General features: G+C 39.9%; 1 protein-coding gene across 6 annotated transcripts in view; it reads left to right on the forward strand.

The window, feature by feature from the left end:
• PRKD1 (protein kinase D1) overlaps window positions 1–18,859 on the forward strand; it is a 307,098-nt gene that overhangs the window by 147,862 nt on the left and 140,377 nt on the right. The gene's annotated exons all lie outside the window — the stretch shown is intronic.

An 18,859-nucleotide genomic window follows, 5' to 3' on the forward strand; every position in this document is an offset into this window, starting at 1 on the left:
CAAATCTCCTTTATTCTTTCCTCGTCTGCCAGTCTTTGTGTGTTCCTTTGCTAGATGGGCTTGGCCTAAAACTGGCCTGGAGATTAATACAGTGTGGGCGAGGCAAGCCTGAATATCATCATGGATGGACAGGACAGCTTCTAAATACTAACTTTTCTTTCCTGTTGAGGTGAGATATGACTGGCAGGGAAGGAGGAGGAAGAGGCAGCTACAGTCTCTGCCACTTGGCTGCTGAGGTCAGGCAAATATTGTGGGCACACTTAAAAATTCCTTTTGGTTGTAGACATAATAAGTTTCAGAGCGATTCCCTAGCCTTAAATTGAAGTGTTTATTACTATGCCTGTAATATTCTAGAACAAGAAGGGACTTCCTAAATGCACATACTGTAGGTGCCACTGCCTGCCCTAAGGCTGTCTCCTCCTATTACCAGCTAGTCCAGTGGACTCATCCCTAGGCCAGGCTCTGTCTAAACTGCTGGAATGCATCATTCTGCAGTAGCATATTGCTGTATGTGAAACAATTTTTTGTAATAATATACTGGGTCAGATACTTACATGATATAACAAAGCTGTAAAGTTTTTCAACAATTTCATTATTACAAAGGAAGGATAAATCTTTTCATTATGTCTTGGGTTTTGTAGATAAGCCTTTTCAGTATATCACGTTTTATTGTTTGCAAGATAGTACATTAACAATAGCTGTTGTATACAAGCGAGAACTAAAGACTTGTTAATAGGCCCCCTTGCCAAATCTGCTATCCACTTTTTAGTGTCATGAACTTTCTGTGTTGTAACCTCTGTAGGGAAAGGAAATCCTGAGTTCTAAAAATAAAGAACATTTGTATTTTAAGAAGCCTTAAGGAGAACATTGTGTTTTGGTAAATATAATTGATTCCGATGTTTTAATTACCTTAAGCTAATTATTGGTTCAGTGAGATGTGTTTTATGTTTGTTTGTTTTTAAAGTTTTTAAAATATCAGCAAACTTTCAGTGTGATTGGCCTTATCCACATGCTATAAGACAACGTTTACCCTCAAGTCCTGCTGGATTGTTAGTTTTCTGTCATGCCTAAGAAAGGACTCCACAAGAGTTCCTGCTAGGGTCTCTCCTGCTTATATGATCCATGCTAAGGCCTTGTCTACACACATATTTTGCAACAATTTAACTAAATCAGTAGGAAAAAAAACCAAAAACAATTTAGTAAAATTGTGTAGATAAGCCTGTCTGTTCAGGGACAATCCATACCAGCAGCAACAATCATGGGCTTGTCCAGTATTCATTGCAAGGGTAAAGGAACAAGCCAATATTCAACCCAGGACTCAGATGATATGAACAGTTCACATGTTAACTACACCTACAGAGGGAAACTGACTACACACAGTCTTTATCCATTTCGTTCTGTAGCTGACTCTGCAGATAAAGGACAATGTGATGCACATCAGGGTCAGTGGAAGTCTTTATATTGGTTTAGTTATAGGCTCTGGACAAAGCTCAAGTGTTTCAGCATTTGAGTTTTCTACTGTGTGTTTTCTTGCAATAAAAAAGGTAGACCATAACAGATAGAATTGAACAAGGAGTGTTGGAGAAGAGAACAGGAGAGAAATAAATATGGTGCTAAATAGAATAAAATATAAGGTGAGATGAACATGGGGGAAAGAACAAGAAAGATATGAGGACAAAAAGGAAAGAGACTAGTGGTAGTTCTGATGTTCCTTTTTTGCTTCTGAAAATACCCCTTCGTATTTCCTGATACTGTTTTGCACTTTGGGCACTCAGGTGACATTTATTCTTAGTCTTTTCATAACAGCTTGAGGATTATAGTACATGCTATAATACTGCAAATGGATGTTTGGTTGCAGCATCAATACAATAATTTAAAAAGATCAAGAACCTCACAAATATTGCCATATTATTGGTTTAAAATCTTAATAAATTAAATAAATTAACAGTCATATTTAAAGTAGAGGTACGGGGGAAAATAATCCCTCAGAAACATCAAAACTTAAGGAGCTGCTTTTCTAGATCTGTCAGGGAAAGTACTTTATGTGATAGAAAATTATTTTCCCTCAAGCAGCTCTTCATTGAGAAATACAAGTCTTTTACAACACTCAACGAATTATTTTAAAACAACCTGGTAAAGAAAGTGTACTTACTGCTTACATTAAAAAATTCAATCTTCCCTTTTCCTTTTCATTAAACTCTATGAAAATTTTATTTTAATAAAGCACAAAGGTAAAATTGAATATTCTTACTCATCCATATCATTTCATATGTGATGAATGCAAGCCATTGAAAGAAGTTTCCAATTCATGTTGGAAATAGGTATAATCATACAACAGTGCTAATAACTAGATATACCAAGTTCTGCCTGAACAGTAATAAAATAAATCGACTGGCTGATTGGAATGATGTTGGAATCCCAAAATATTAATAGTTATCAACCATTTTCCCCCAACAGTTTGTCTTTGAGTCCTTGAGAATATCATGTACAATTTTAGATAGCTTGGGTGTGAAGTTTTGTTTGTTTGTTTGTTTTTGTTTTAAAGAGCAAGTGAAATGCGGTGCTCCTCAAATTCACCTGGCTCACAGCAATGGAAACTGAAGACTTCTATTTAGGAAAATATGATTTGCCATACCCAAGTAAATAATTGGTCTGTCAAGTAGATTGATCCAAATGTCCAGGAAAGGGCAATACCTGATACTTCAGAGTAAGATCCCTACCTCTCCATTATTTGCTGGACAGTCCTGCAAGTGTTTATCTACAGAATAGGTATAGCATGGCCAGAAGCAGTACAAGATTTCTTGCATTGCCTCACCAGTGCGATTCCACCTGGAATAATACCTCAGAGGGTCAGCATGTGAGATGTATTCTTGGGGGTAAAACCCTGTCCTCATTGAAGTCAATAGTTGTTTAGCCACTGACTTCAGTGGGGCCAGGATTTCACACTTAGTCTGTTAGCTCAGCTTAGCATAATTTCACTTGTACCTATCTCAATACGAATTGACTGTCCTCATAAAGGTGACTTAATGAACCAACTGGTAAATATTTTGGGTCATTAAAGATCTGATGAAAACCCTTTCATGAAATGATCTGTATACAGTTTGATGTTATTTCGACTGACTCTGGCAGAGAACACAGAATTTGCATAGTTGCCTGTCTTCCAGCCAATGAGGAAAGTTTTCAGGTGAATTTCTTCAAGTGTGTTGGAGGTGTTGGGAAAATTTCAACTGATCCCTGTCACTTTGGTTTCTACAAAACTGCTGAGATGGAGCTGGAACACAACGTCACTTATCCCTCTGTTCTATGCTAAGGAGACCCTTGAGTGGTGGGAACATAAGGTAGCATCTTTCCAGATCATCTTGCAGACTAGTGAATAGCATATCATTCCTTGAAGTCCCATCCATAGAGCCCTGCGCGGATACAAAATTTGTATCCAAATCCACTCCACAATCTGCAGACCATTTTTGCGGATATCCACAGATGTGCAGGACTTTACCCATCCAGTAGTGTTCTCTCTGAGGGGCTGTTTAGCATTACTAAGGATACAATGTCTGACAATAGTTAAAGTTTGCTTTCTGGAAATGCAAAGATTCTTGTCAATTTTAAATGCAATCTCACAGTTGATTTCAAGTACTAATTTTTTTTCTCTAGTTTCTAGTACAGTACTGACTATAATATAACTTGTAAAAAAAACATAACATTTGTTTTATTTAAATCTTGAAGCAATTATTTATAATCACCTTTAAAAAAGCTTTTAAGAATGAATATCTATCAAACACTTACCAGATATGTATTTTTAATATCATAGCATTATAATACTTGCAGAAAGAAATTATCAGAATAACATTAGCTTCACTTCACTGAGAGGCAAAGATTAGAAATGCTTTCTGTAAACATACCTTTGTTTTAGGGTGGCAATTGAACTAGGGCTATCTTTCTGTCATTGACAGTTATGAAAATAATTTATCCATTGTTTTTGTGATCATATTCATGGGGCTGTGATCTATTAAAACCAATACTATTATTATGATCTGGGTGGAATTTTATTATGGGTTGGGTTAAACCCCCGACCTAAGACAAGAGGAGTGAGTGAACCCACACAGGAGCTTTTGAATGAATATTGTTTTGATAGGGGTGTGTCTGTGGGTGGGTGAGTGGGGAGGCAGAACAGAAAAACTGGGAAAGAGAGAGACAGCTGAAAGCACCTGGTGGAGGTTTCTGGGTCAGGGTGTAGGCTGATGGGTGCTCTTGGTGTTGTGAGCAAAATAAGCTGTTTCCTGCTATTTGATTCCTGTTGTTCAGAGACACAAGATGTTCTTTGTACATTAATTTAAATAAATAAAACTATCAAAGAAGATACCAGATTCCATCAATTTCTAGTTCCAGCTAAAATAATGAGGAGTATTTGTTGCACCTTAGAGACTTAACAAATTTATTTGGGCATAAGCTTTTGTGGGCTAAAACTCACTTAACCGGATGCATGCAGTGGAAAATACAGTAGGAAGATATATATACACAGAGAACGTGGAAAAAATGGGTGTTGCCATACCAGCTATAATGAAACTAATCAATAAAGGTGGGCTATTGTCAGCAGGAAAAAAAAACTTTTGTGGTGATAATCAGGATGGCCCATTTCCAGCAGTTTACAAGATGGTGTGAGTAACAGTAGGGAAAAAATTAGCCTGGGGAAATAGTTTTACTTTGTGTAATGACCCATACACTCCCAGTCTTTATTCAAGCCTAATTTAATGGTGTCCAGTTTGCAAATTAATTCCAATTCACGAGTTTCTCATTGGAGTCTGTTTTTGAAGTTTTTTTGTTTTAGGTCTTTAGACTTTTAGGTTTGTAATTGAGTGACCCAGGAGGTGACAGGGAGATCCAATGAAGTGGGTTTTAGCCCATGAAAGCTTATGCCCATATAAATGTGTTAGTCTCTAAGGTGCCACAAGTACTCCTTGTTCTTTTTGCTGTTACAGACTAACACGGCTGCTACTCTGAAACCTAGTTCCACTTAGAATATCTCCAGTGCCCTGAAACTTTGATTAACCACTTGGTTGAAAAGAAGAGGAACATTAATTGTAGTAATATAATTGAATAGATTCTTGCTTTGTTGGTAATATTTTCTACCAAAAAGAGAGAAGAAAAAAATACATGAAGCTCCTGAGTCCATATTTTATCATTCATATTTTATTTCCTCCAGGGACTTGCCTTGGTCAAAATAATATTTATTAGTATGTTATTTATGTATATACAGATGAATTGTTTACATGGATCAGTTTAGCCAAACCTCATTCTGTTCATTGTGTATGAATAATCAACACATCTAGACCCTAAAAATACTGAATTTCCCAATTTTATTTTCTCTCACACACACACTCACAATTTCCAGCTTCCAAGAACAGATCAAGTCCTGCTTAGCATTTTAATCACTACAAGCGGCAGTCATTGAAACCAAATTCCTTTTTAATAAATTGCTGCTTGTTTCCATTTTAAAACAGGCAAATACTTCTGCTCTTCCTGAGTAATCCTGAAATACTCTGGGTTTCGGAACTTTAAAAACGTCATGCAAAGCTCATTCCTGCAATGGAATCCATTTGAGCAGACCTCTACATGCTCACCATATCAGATTACAACTTTACATCCACACCATGTCTGCAATTAATTAGCATCTGCTCCAGTATAAAAGTTTTCACCTGAATAAATCCCGTTGCAGTCGGAGGACTGTAGGCCCTGATCCTGCTGATCTTTATGTATGTGCCTCACCTAAATGGTCCCATTAACTTCAGTGGGACTACTGGAAAGTGAAGTCAGTGGGGCTTCAGGAAGTGCCTCCAATGGACTGTAAATTTCAGGATCAGGGCGTTTGGCCTGATCTGTGCTTAGCTGTTGTATCAGTATAACTACCAGTATGTTGGTTAGGTTTGTGATTTTTTTTCCAAAATTGTTATACCAATACAACCCTAGGGTTGATGAAGTTATGCTGATATAAAGGTGCTACTGTTACAAACACCTTGGGAATCAAGGTTGTTCATTACATGAAATTTTCATAACTCTGAACAAAATGTTATGGTTCTTTCAAAAGTTTAGAGCTGAACATTGACTTAATACGGCTTTGAGCCTTTACTATGCAGAAGAAAAATGCTGCTTTTAGCCAACTTAATTTAAATGGACGAAGCGCAGAAACAGTTTCCTTACCTTGTCAATTTTTTTTTAAACTTTCCCTTTTTTTTAGTAGTTTGTTTAACACAGTAGTGTGCAGTATTTGCCCCCCCCTTTTTTTTTTTAATCTCTGCTGCCTGATTGGGTACTTCTGGTTCTAAATAAGGTATGTGATTGGTTGACTGCTCAGTTTTTAACTCTGGTGTTCATAATTTTCAGTTTCTACTGTACTTCTCAAAAATAAAATATTGGTGTAGCTGTATCCTCGCGATTAGGGTTGTGCCATTTTAACTCTATCAGTATAATTAAAGCAGTTCAACTTTTGTGCGTACAGAAGGCTTTAGTTTGTTTTTTACTAATTTCTGTCAGAAATTTTCCTTGTGTCCCTTGCCTCTAGTTCATTAAGGTAATGAATAAAACCCGTAGATTTATTATGAAGCATGAAGTTTTCTCTTTGCTGTACTGACAGTTTTGTTCACGGTGTGAGACAGATAGTGTGAAGTGCTTTTTCAGTTGTAAATCCACACACTTAATTATTGTTGTGTGAATAAATTGAGCGTGCCTACTGAGAGTTACTAATAGCTTTCACTAAGCAATAATCTGTCAAGATATAATACAGGATAATATGTTTTTACACAACAGTAGAGGGCTTCTCATTAATTATTGCCACCCATAATTGATTTATGTGAACATTTTATTTTAAAGATTAGAATTCCTATGTAAGAAAACCTTTTAAATATCTCTAATGAGAATTATATGCACATTAATTTCTCATTAAATAGTTCCCCCTTTTATCTATTAATGAAAAGTTGGTGTGATGGGTTCGGTCACAGAGACCCCTGTGGGATTGCCACCTGATGTGCTGAGATTACCTCTGAGCCCATTTTTCCTGTCAGCTTGGGACTCCTGAACCCTGTCTTGTTGAGCCAGACACGCTAGCCTGCTGGAACACAGACTCAGGGTCTGGGCCACACCCGCAAAGCTGCAAACTTTAAACAAAAATAGCTCAGCAGGTTACCTCTCCAGCATCCAGACACCCAGTTCCCAATGGGATCCAAATCCCAAATAAATCCATTTTTCTCTGTATAAAGCTTATACAGGGTAAACTCATAAATTGTCTGCCCTCTATAACACTGGTAGAGAGAGGTACACAGGTGTTTGCTCCCCCGGGTATTAATCACTTACTCTGGGTCCATTACTAAACAAAAGAGATTTTATTAAGTGTAAAAAGTAGGATTTAAGTGGTTTCAAGTAATAACAGACAGAACAAAGTAAGTTACCAAGCAAAATAAAGCAAAAACACGCAAGTCTAACCTTAAACATTAAGAAACTGATTATAGGTAATATCTCACCCTCAGAGATGTTCCAATAAGCTTCTTTCACAGGCTTCTTTCACAGGCTTCCTTCCTAGTCTGGGCCTAATCCTTCCCCCTGGTACAGTCCTTGCTAGTTCCAGCAGACATCGTAGGTGGTAACTAAGGGTTTTCTCAGGACTGGCCACCTTCTTTGTTCTGTTCCACCCTTTTATAGCTTTGGCACAAGACGGGAAACTGGGTCCCCACCCTTCCTTCTAAATGGAAAAGTACCAGATTTAAGACGGATTTCAGCATCAGGTGACATGGTCACATGTCCCTGTGAGACCTCATTCTTCATTACCCAGGGGCTGTCCCACATGTACACAGGAAGGCTTTCAGGTAAATAAACCCATTCACAGTTCATTGATTCTGAAGCACCCTTAATAGCTTCCACTTAATATGTTTACCACAGTAATACAAATTTATATCTTATTCTCCTAACTCCAGATATAGAAATAGTACATGCAAACAAATCGGATGAACGCATTCAGTAGATTACAAGCTTTCTAATGATACCATAAAAGGGGTGTTTAGTGTAAAACATATTCCAATTATGTCATATTCATAAGCATATTTCCATAAAACATATGGAGTGCTATGTCACAGCTAGATTATTCAAATTTCATGGTATTAAGGGGAAAATTAAATTCTTCGTCAAGTAGTGTCCCCTATAGGTGCTCCACTGTAGGTGTGTCTGTGTCTCTGCGCTGCTGATTGGAGAACTTTAGTAGCAGTGTCCGCTGCGCACTCACATGTGCTGTCTCTCCTTGTGCTGTGTCATGAGGCTAGTCAGCACGTGTGGGCTAACCATCTTCAGTTCCTTCTCAATTGCCCCAGCTAGAGACGGAGCTTTAGCCGTCCGTTCATGGATTGTTAACTCTCTTACATTTGCTAACTTTTCTCTTCCTTTGAAGCCTCTTTTGTTTCTTTTTTCATTCTACTATTTGCATTAAAAAAAGAAGAAGAAGAAAGGACTTCATTCTTTTGTCAACTCCCAGTGTGGGGGACCCGCCTGACTCTCCAGGCTTCAAGAAGTGCTGCTCTTGCAGTGAGGTGATCCTGATCGTGGACATGCACTCACAGTTCATCCACTGCCATGGTGAAGGTCACATCCAGCAGAAGTGTTCCCTCTGCCAACAGCTCTGGCTGAGATCCTGCAAGGACAGAGAGCGTCACCAAAAATCATCTTTGTGGAGGCAGCTCTCCGACCCCAACTTTCTGGCGGTCATGAGTGTTCCCCTCAGCCTTCGGATACCCAAAGGATAGTGGGTTGAAGAAACAGACTGGGGACCATTCTCACATATCAAAAAAGAGAGCAGGAAGTCCCCTCAGTGAGCCCAGGGAGAGGCAAAAGCAATCTCAGTCTTGCTCGGTAGCCACGGCATCGCTGGCACAAAGACCACAATCCAGAATCCATGCCTCACGGTGCCCATCGGTATCTGGTACCTCTGACAGACCCACAGACCTTTTGGGCACGGGCACTGAATCTTTGGTACGAATTGAGAAGGGCAAATGCCCTAGGAAAACGCTCCTGGTACGCAAATTGACATAGGTACCGCCAGCAATATTAGCCCTCTTGGCACCAAAGAGACTGGCACAGATGAGGTCTTCATCTCCCCTGACAACAACACTGGAGTGATCAGTACCAGCGCAATTCCATCAGAGTGGTAACCTGGGCATGACAGAGGCACCTGACTCTCCGCCCCTCGATACCAAGGTTAAGGCACCAAGCCTTTGCCGGCACAGGCATAGGCACCAACTTTCCCCAGTGCCAGTGGGTGCTTGCGCTCCCTGGCCCCGCTGCAACTCCACCCTTTCCTGGCCCCTGCCCCGCCCCCATTCCAGCCCCTTCCCAAAGTCCCCGTCCCAACTCCGCCCCCTCCTTGCCCCTATAGGATCTCTTCTCCAAATCCCCGCCCCGGCCCCGCCTCTTCCCCGAGCACTGCGTTCCCCCCCGTGCTTGCTGCACGAATCATCTGTTTTGCGGCGCAAGTGCTGGGAGCCAGGGGGACAAAGCGGGCACGTGGTGTGCCCAGGGGAGAAGGCGGAGGTGAGCTGGGGTGGGGCAGGGAGCTGCCGGTGGGTGCAAAGCACCCACCAGTTTTTCCCTGTGGTGCTCCAGCCCCGGAGCACCCACGGAGTCAGAGCCTATGGGCACAGGGCATATCCTCACAATCATGCCATGCCCCTCCACTGTCAAGTTAGAGGTCAGACAGTGAGCCTAAGGAGTTTTCACAATACTCCTACCAGACTCCGTATGGGACTGTGACAGAGTGTACCTACCCCCCACTGGCCCAGAAAGTGTTAACTGTGCATTACAGGCTGAGGAGGCCATGCCCCTCTGCCTGTGCTGGGCATGCTTAGTCTGGAGGCAAGGTATGAAAGGAAGAAGCCCAGCTCAGTCTGGCAGGCTGCTGAAGGGGAGGAACACAGACTGCAGACTTTCTCCTGGGAGCTGCTACAGGCCCCGACCACAGAGTCAAGGTGCGCCGAGCCACAGTCGGATTCCAGGCTGCCTGCAGAACCCAGAGAAGGGACCGAGCCATCAGGAGCTTCACCTGCTGAGGACCCCAGAGACCCAGGGGAAGCAGCGCAGGGAACTTAGACATTGCTCTGGTTGGAGAACCAGGGAACAGGTCACCATGTTTTGGGAGGATCCTCGCTGACTCAGCACCCTCACCACTGCGAGGGCCCTGGGCTGGGGCTCAGAGAAGCAGGGAGAGCCCAAGTCCCCTACCCGAGACACCACACACCTGTAGGTGGTGCCCCCCTTCCCCAGCGGGATAATAGGCCAACACAACTCTTCGGAGGTGTGCAGATTTATTGACTCTGGCCAGTAGGCTACACAGCCCCATGGAGGCTTTATTGACTCCAGCCATTTGGCCACTCTGTTGACTCTGGCCATTGGGCCACACAGCCCTGTGAGGGAGGGCTGACCTATTGACTCCGGCCACTAGGCTGTACTACCACATTTTATATCACCAGCATAGAACCTAACTGGCTGCGGTACAGCCTTTTCCTTTCTTTTGACCTGACACCCCGTGATGGGAGTGTACCTACCCTGAGACAGGGACCCATTATCAACAGTGTCTGGGAATTTCCAGAGGGCTAGTTAGATCATTGTACAGTTGCTGGGGTTTACCAAAAGTGAATACCCGGAGCTAACTAATATATTGTGGGGAGTATGGCAGAATTCAAGACCAGTCTCTTAAACTTTCCACTTGCAGTTCCTTTTCCAACTGTCTTCTATTCTAGAAAACTGATTCTTTCCTACAGCAGCTTGATGTAGATCAAATTTGCTAAAAAGATAAAGTAACCGTTTCTTTCAAGGCCTGAGATAAGTCAGTGCTGAACCAGAAAAATGTCCTCAGAGGTAGCTTGAATAATTTGTCACCTTCAAGAAATTTGGGGACAAAAACAGACCTTCAGAAATAAGCAGGTACCACTTCTTTAAGCTTGCTTTAGCTTACCCAAGCTGTGATTTTTGGTCCTTAATATTTTAATGTACCGTAATATTTAGATACCTAAAGTATTTCTATTTGTATTTGGGGCCATGCAAAATAAATAAATAAAGAAAGCCTTCAAAGGTTCTTCTCTCCCTGACTGATGAAGATTATGAACAACCCTGTGTAAAAATAGATCTCCTAGGAATCTTGGATGCTTACTCAGATGTTGCCCACATTGAAAGTCTTGGCGACAGTTACTGTAGTTACAATATATTTAGAAATTGATTTTCAATACTTTTGAAACTTAAAACTCTCTTCCCTCCCTCTACTCCAATTATGAAGACGGGAGAAATTCTTTCCTTACACTAATATTGAATCCAAAGTACACAGTAATAGTAAGCCACAGGGAAGTATAGATTAATGGAACACTTCTGCTTAATAGAAACATTTTTTTAATTAATTAGTATGTGTTAAGGTTTCTTCCCCACTCTGAACTTTAGGGTACAGATGTGGGGACCCGCATGAAAGATCAGTTAGAAGAGCTGAAAGGAAGGGGGAGGGGTGTTCTGTGCCGCCACCCAAGCTTTTTGAAGGCTGTTATTTGCTTTTTGCTTAGCCTGGAACTGTTTTTTTGATGCTGGAGACATTAGGGTTTTTTTGGATTGTGGACTTGGGCTCGGTTCCTCTGGAAGCGAGGCAGGTGATGTGGTTGTTTTTGTTGACTGTGAACCACTTTTTGCTGGTGCACTATGTGGTATTTTCCTGAGCCTCTTGGGTAGGGTTTTTTGCTGCTTTTGCCAGTTTAGGCTTGCTGGTGCCCTCTGGCGTTGGAGTTGTAGATGGGGTGGCAAGTGCTGGACTCAGTGCTGGCAATGGTTTTGGTTCTGGTTGCTTTGCCAGTTCGGTTTTGGGACTTGATTCACTATGGCTGTAGCACTTGTGAGCAGGGGATTTGGTTCCACCACCTTTGTTTGGGTGCTCGATAACACAGACCGGGCCCTGGTGGAAGGCTCAGGAACAGGGATAGGTGTGAAAGCTTGCTTAGCCTGGCTGCGGGTGACAATTTTCACCCTTTCGGCTAGCTTTACATGGTTGGCCAAGTCTTTCCCCAGCAGCATGGGGATGGAATAATTATTATAGGCTGCAAAAGTTTATATTTTTGACCAGCCCTTGTACTGCACAGGCAACTTGGCTGTAGGCAAGTTTAAATATTTTGACATGAATGGTTGAATTGTTACCGGGGCTTTTGGGTTGATGAATTTGGGGTCCACTAAGGATTAGTGGATAGCTGACACTTGTGCTTCAGTGTTCCTTCACGCGATAACCATTTTTTTGCCCACACTTACAGTTTTTGTTTTTTGTTTTTTTTTGCTTTGAAGGTACCTGGGAGGCATTTGGGCCTGAGGACCTTGGGTGTGACTTTGGCGTAATGAACTGCAGTTTGTTTGGGTTCTTGGGGCAGTGGGCCTTTACATGCCCCTGCTTATTACATTTAAAACATTGCCCAGCTGACTGGTCATTGGGGCGAGGTGGGTTGTTGGAGACTGGTGTGGTAGGACGATAAGGTGTTTGGGGTTTTCCTTGGTATCTAGGTGGGGCCTTGGGTTGTCCCTGGTGATAGGGTTTTGTTTTGGGTTGCCCCTTTTGATATTTGCTTTAACTGCTACTAGTTTTTTGTTTTGTTTTGTTTTTTGCCTCATCCACCCATTTGGCTTCAATTTTCCCCGCTTTGGTTACTGTTTTGGGCTTTTCATTTAGGATGTACCTTTTTATTTTTTTAGGAACACCTTTTAAGAACTGTTTTATTTTTATTAGGAAAGACAGATTTTTTTAGCGATTTGACGCTTGCTTTTGATATTTAGGCATTTTAATTGTTTTTTTAATGTGGTAGGCATGTTGGGAAAATGCCACGTTTGGTTTTTACTTTAGGGCTCTGAACCACCAACGGGCATGCTCAGGTGTTAGCCCCATTTTGATTTTGGCCTTGTTTTTAAAAAGTTTATAACTGTTTATGTGTTTCTTAGGCATTTTAGCCGCCACCTCTGCTAAGGGTTTACTGAGCTGCGGCCTCAGCTTTACCATATACTGGTCTGTAGAGATGCTGTATCCAAGGCAGGCCCTTTTGAAATTTTTTAAGAAGGCCTTGGAATCATCGCTGCCTTGTAGGTGTGGAATTTTGGGGGATGGGAAGAGGTACCTGGAGAGGGGTTGCTAGGGTTGGCTGGTATATTTTGCTTAGCCCTTGCTAACTTTAGTTTATGCTTTATTTTATTTTTTTAAATAGTTTTTTTGTGGGCAGGTTTTTTTTTTGCTTTTTTTGCATTATTTTTAATTGTTTTAGTTTTATTTGTTTTTATTTGTTTAATTTGTATTTTTGTTTTTTATGTTTGTTTTTAGTTTAGCCAGCTTTAGTTTAGTTGTTGCTTTACTGGTAGTTATTTTTTGCTTTTTTGTGCTGGGCCACACCCCCTCTGCAGTTCACTGAAACTGGGATACACTTAGCTTAGGGCTACTTAGTTAACAGAGACTTTTACAGCATTTAGTGTTTAGCCTTTTTAAACTAGCTATACCCGAGAAGTAGAAAGAAAAAAAAACAATTCAGATTGTAAATTTTTTTTGCTAGCTGCTTGCTTACAGCTTGAAACCTTCCCTTTACAAAGACGCTTGTTAAAAAAAAACTTAACACCTCTGCCTTTAGGCAAAGAGCGATAAGATTTGCATTTACCTGCCTTTAGGCAAAGAGAGATAAGATTTGCATTTACCTTTAGCTCTGCTTTTTAAAAAGCTAAAAAGGAAAAAAAAAATCTTACTGGCTTTTGGTTTAAAATGATCTCACCACTGCCACCACGTCAAGGTTCCTTCCGCACTCTGAACTTTAGGGTACAGATGTGGGGACCCACATGAAAGACCCCAAAGCTTATTTACCAGCTTAGGTTAACAGTAAGCTGCCACCACCAAGCATGTTTTAAATTTTAGGGGAGAGCCACTTGGAACTTTGCCTTTCCCCAGATATTTTCCCAAGTCCCTAACCCCGCCTTTCCTGGGCAGATTTGAGACTAATTCCTCCCCCTCCCGAGTCCTTACACCCCTTTTCCTGGGTAGACTTGAGAGTATACCCTCACCAATTAGTCCTGGTGAACACAGATCCAAAACCCTTGGATCTTAAAACAATGAAAAATTAATTAGGTTTTAAAAGAAGAATTTTAATGAAAGAAAAAAAGTAAAAATTTTTTTTGTAAAATTAGGATGGAAAATAACTTTACAGGGTAATCAGATTTAAAGAGTTTAGAGGAACCCCCTCTAGCCTTAGGTTTAAAGTTACAGTAAACAGAGGTAAACACTTTAGCAAAAGGAACATTTACAAGTTGAGAAAACAAAGATAAAACTAACACGCCTTGCCTGGCTGTTACTTACAAGTTTGAAATATGAGAGACTTGTTTAAAAAGATTTGGAGAGCATGGATTGATGTTCGGTTCCTCTTAGTCCCAAGAGCGAACAACCCGCAAAACAAAGAGCACACAAACAAAAGCCTTCCCCCACCACCCCCAAGATTTGAAAGTATCTTGTTCCCTTATTGGTTCTTTGGGTTAGGTGTCAGCCAGGTTACCTGAGCTTCTTAACCCTTTACAGGTAAAAGGATTTTGGTGTCTTTGGCCAGGAGGGATTTTATAGTATTGTACACAGGAGGGTTGTTACCCTTCCCTTTATAGTTATGACAGTATGTTTTCCACCCGCCTACATTGTTTATCTTTTAAGTAACATGAAATTAACATTTCTTTCCTTTATATTCTTTCCTTTTTCAAATGGAGCTAAACTTAGCTGTGTTTTTGGTGCACAGGCATGAGTGTTTCGCTGAGAGTAGGTCCTTATCTTTTTCCAGAGAAAATGCTCTTTTCCCCAGAGAATGTCAAGCCAGCAGAGGATACTTATACATTAGGATACGTCAGTTATAGTGGTATTATATAACTATTTTTAGAGCTAGGGTGAATAACTGAATGTGCAAAATTTCCCATCAGGGACAGCTATGGAATAAACTGCTGATAATAGAAGCTTCTTCCAACTATAGACAGTTAGTAGTTTATCTATTCTTGAAGTATGAGGGCTTGTGTCACTTTATCAATTTATCTTACCTACCATAATGGTGGATGTTCTTTTTTCCATGTAAACATCTAGTGTTTTTTTATTCCTACTAAGGTTTTGTCCTCAGATAATATCTTGTGGCAGTGAGTTCCATTGTTTAAAAAAAAAAAAGTAGGGCATGGCACCTTAAGAATAACAAATTTATTTAAATTTGAGCTTCAGCTGAGCTAAAGCTTCTCACTTCTTCTTTGCATAATCAAAAAAAAATAAATAAATTTTTTAAATCTTCTAAGTATTTTTTTTTTTTTTTTTTTGCGGATACAGACTAACACGGCTGCTACTCTGAAACAAGTTAAGTAGGCACTGAGTGGTTTTTTTTCCCAGAAAAGTATTTCCTTTTATCAGTTTTAAGTAGCTGCCTTTACATTTCATTGACATTTCCCTAGTTTTTGTATGAGAGAGGGTCAAAAAGAGCATCTGACTTGCTTTCTTTATTTTATAGACCTGAATCATGTCCCCTTTTATTAATCTCCTGTCTAAATGAAACAGTCCTAATCAATTAAATATCTCTTCAAATGACAGTATTTTCATGTGTCTGATCTTTTTCTGATGCATTTCTATTCACTCTAATTTCTTCTGTTTTTTAATTGAGAGAGGGTGATCAGTGCTGAACGCAATATTCGAGGAGATTGCATACAGTTGATTTATATAATGACATTTGTAATAATTTCAGTATTATTTTGCATCCCATTCTCTATACATCCTTACAATTGGTTCGCTTTTTTGACAACTGTGTTAAGCTGTTTATATTGATGTCCAAGTCTTTTTCATGGGTGTTTACAGTTCAATACACGCTTAGATGGGTTATAAATTGAATTATTTCTTCCTGTGTGCATTGCTTTGAATTTGTCAAAATTGAGTTTTGTTGTCCATCCTGTTGCTCATTCACCTAGCTTGGTTAGCTTGTGCTTACTGGAGGCGGGATGATTTTGTTCCCATTGCTTAGGCCCAATAAGATTGAGATAGAAAGTACTGCTGGGTGAATTCTGTGCCAACTCCCCCCCACACACACACACACCCAGTTGCCCAGTACTTACAACTGATTGCTGAGCAAAGCACAGGCCTGTTCACACATATGCTTTTGTTATATATCATGTCAGTTACAGTTTGGTATGTGCCATAAATTAATAGTATGTCAATTGTAGATCTACAATTTTAGTTGGACCTTCTCTATTGATTCTTAGTCCTTTGTTATGAGCCTCTTATGTTTCTTGTAGTACATGTGAGTAATGCTGAACTTTAAATTCACTATTAAATTAAACTATTAAAAGATACTAGTCAACTTAACCTACTGTAAAGATCAGTGCCGGGTACATAGGTGCTGGAACTCGGAGTGTTGGAGTGCTGCAGCACCCCTGGCTTGAAGTAGTAATAACAACCCAAATACATGGTTTCCGCCTTCAGCACCCCTACTATAAAAATTGTTCGAGCACCACTGACTGGATATCCAGGTATTTACCATGAAATGCAACAGGATTGTCAAAAATCCCTCATAACCTGGAGTTAGTTTGCTGATGTAGAATTGAATTGAACCTTTAATATTAAATTCAGACATTGGTGGCTATGTTTTCAAAATTACAAGTTTGGCTCCTTAAAATTGGGAGAGATTTGAAATCTCTTATCTGAGATGTTTGTGCTGACAACAACAAAGACTCTGAAAAAACATTACTGATCTTGTAATAAGCTCAAGCTGAGTTTACAAGCTTTGAGCTTTTCTGAAAGCCTGTTTAGCTTGATGAGGGTTTTCAGATTTCAAAACTCAAACACCTTTACGTAAAAACTGATGATTATTATCAAATTAGGGAATGTTTCCCATGTTTATTTTTTCAGTGTGTTCTTTCAGTTATTGCAAGTGCTGCAGTGCAGTAGATCATTTTGCCTTTAAAATATTATTTTAAACAGTTTTTGAAAATCTCATATGCAGGGTTTCTGTTCTAAAAGTCAAGTATCAGAGGGGTGGCCGTGTTAGTCTGGATCTGTAAAAAGCAACAATGAGTCCTGTGGCACCTTAAAGACTAACAGACTCATTGTTCTAAAAGTGTGATAGTTGAAAGATTATTAGCCTGTGTTTTCCTATTAAATCAAAAGCTGATATGCATACACTTGTTTCGTCCCATTAATAAGTATTTAATCTGAAAAAAAAAAAAAAGCCCGGGGTTCTGCTGCCATGACAACTAAACAGTGTCTGAAACTCTGCTGTCATGGTGACCTCCATGTCCCACATTGCATCACGCTGATGCCTTTTCTAAAGGGCCCAGCCAATGCAATAAGAATTCTTGTTGGTGAATCAAGAAGGGCTTTGTCTGAAAAACAGTTGGACGGAATATTAAGGATACAAGCAGTTACATGTTGTCTGTGTGATTAGTTGCTATTCTTAAGTTAAGATGCACATTCTTATTTACAAGTTGAATCACTAGCCCTGCTCTTGAATTTATTTTATGAAAATAATTGCATGATTTTATTGTTAGTAGTAGTAATTGTAGTACTACACCACCTGACAGCCTAGTCAAGGAGCAGAACCTCATTGTGTTAGATGTTGTCCATAGAACAAAAAGATGGTCATGCCCTGAAAAGCATGTTGTTATTCCTGCTAGTTGTAATGTATTTCTGAACAAGTTTGTATCATCTGTGGAAAATAATATGAAATTAACTGAGTTGTTAGAAGTTTTCACTTTATTTAACCAGTATGTTATTGATCTCATTATGTTCAATAGTTTTTAGACAAGATGTAGCACGCAGTTAGGTCTGGGAGGAAGAAAAAAATAAGAAACATTGACCTAATGAAGTAGTACTGTACGTTTTTTTTGTTTTTTACCCACATTGTCCATTTTTACACTGTGTTGGTACCAGATTTAAACTATTAAAAAAAAAAGTTAAAAAGATATGTTTGAAGATGACAGTAAAATTAGGAAGAGCTTTTTAATAGCTGAGATGAATTCATAACAATGCTATTTGCTTTCTAGTGTGTTATATTTCTAAATTTAAACATCCAGGCCAAGATTTTCAATAGCGACCTGGTGATTTTGTGTTTCTCTGTTCTTGGGTGCCATTCTGAAATGCCTTAAATGGGCCATGTGATGTTCAGTGGTCACTTGGTGCTTAGGTTGCTTGCACGAACTCTGCTTTATTTGGTAAACAACTGGCTTTACATAAAAAGAGCTTCATAGAGCCCCACCGAGACTCTGCCTGAGAAGCTCAGGTACAGGCCTGATTTTCAGAATGTGCTGAGTACCCACCCTTTGAAAACTCCATAAATTGGGCATCCAAAAACGGAGGCATCCAAAATCTATAGTCATTTTCAAAGATTTTGACCCAGGTGTCCATATGTTGAAATTAGATGTTTATGAATTTGTAGCATTTAATTTTATAGGATTGGGGAAAATCAAAAATGGCTTAGGGTTTGTCTACACTACCGCCTAAATCAATGTAAGTTATGTCGCTTAGGGGTTTGAAACTTACATCGACTTAAAGCAGTGTCTACAATGAGCTATGTCAGCAAGAGATGCTTTCCCGCTAACATAGCTTCCCCCTCTCATTGAGGCAGAGTAATTACATTGATGGGAGAGCGCTCTCCCATTGACATACTACATCAGACATGCTACATTGGCACAGCTGCATTGATGCAGCAGCGCCAATGTAGTGCAGTAGTGAAGACAAGTCCTTATTTATGTATATGATCTGTTAAGCACTTTTAGGAAATGTTCCTTACTGTCCTTATCTTTGTACATAAGATATGATGCCGCACTATTGAAACTTGTG

Source organism: Mauremys reevesii, linkage group 4 (assembly GCF_016161935.1).
Source record: "Mauremys reevesii isolate NIE-2019 linkage group 4, ASM1616193v1, whole genome shotgun sequence".
NCBI classification, from domain to species: domain Eukaryota; kingdom Metazoa; phylum Chordata; order Testudines; family Geoemydidae; genus Mauremys; species Mauremys reevesii.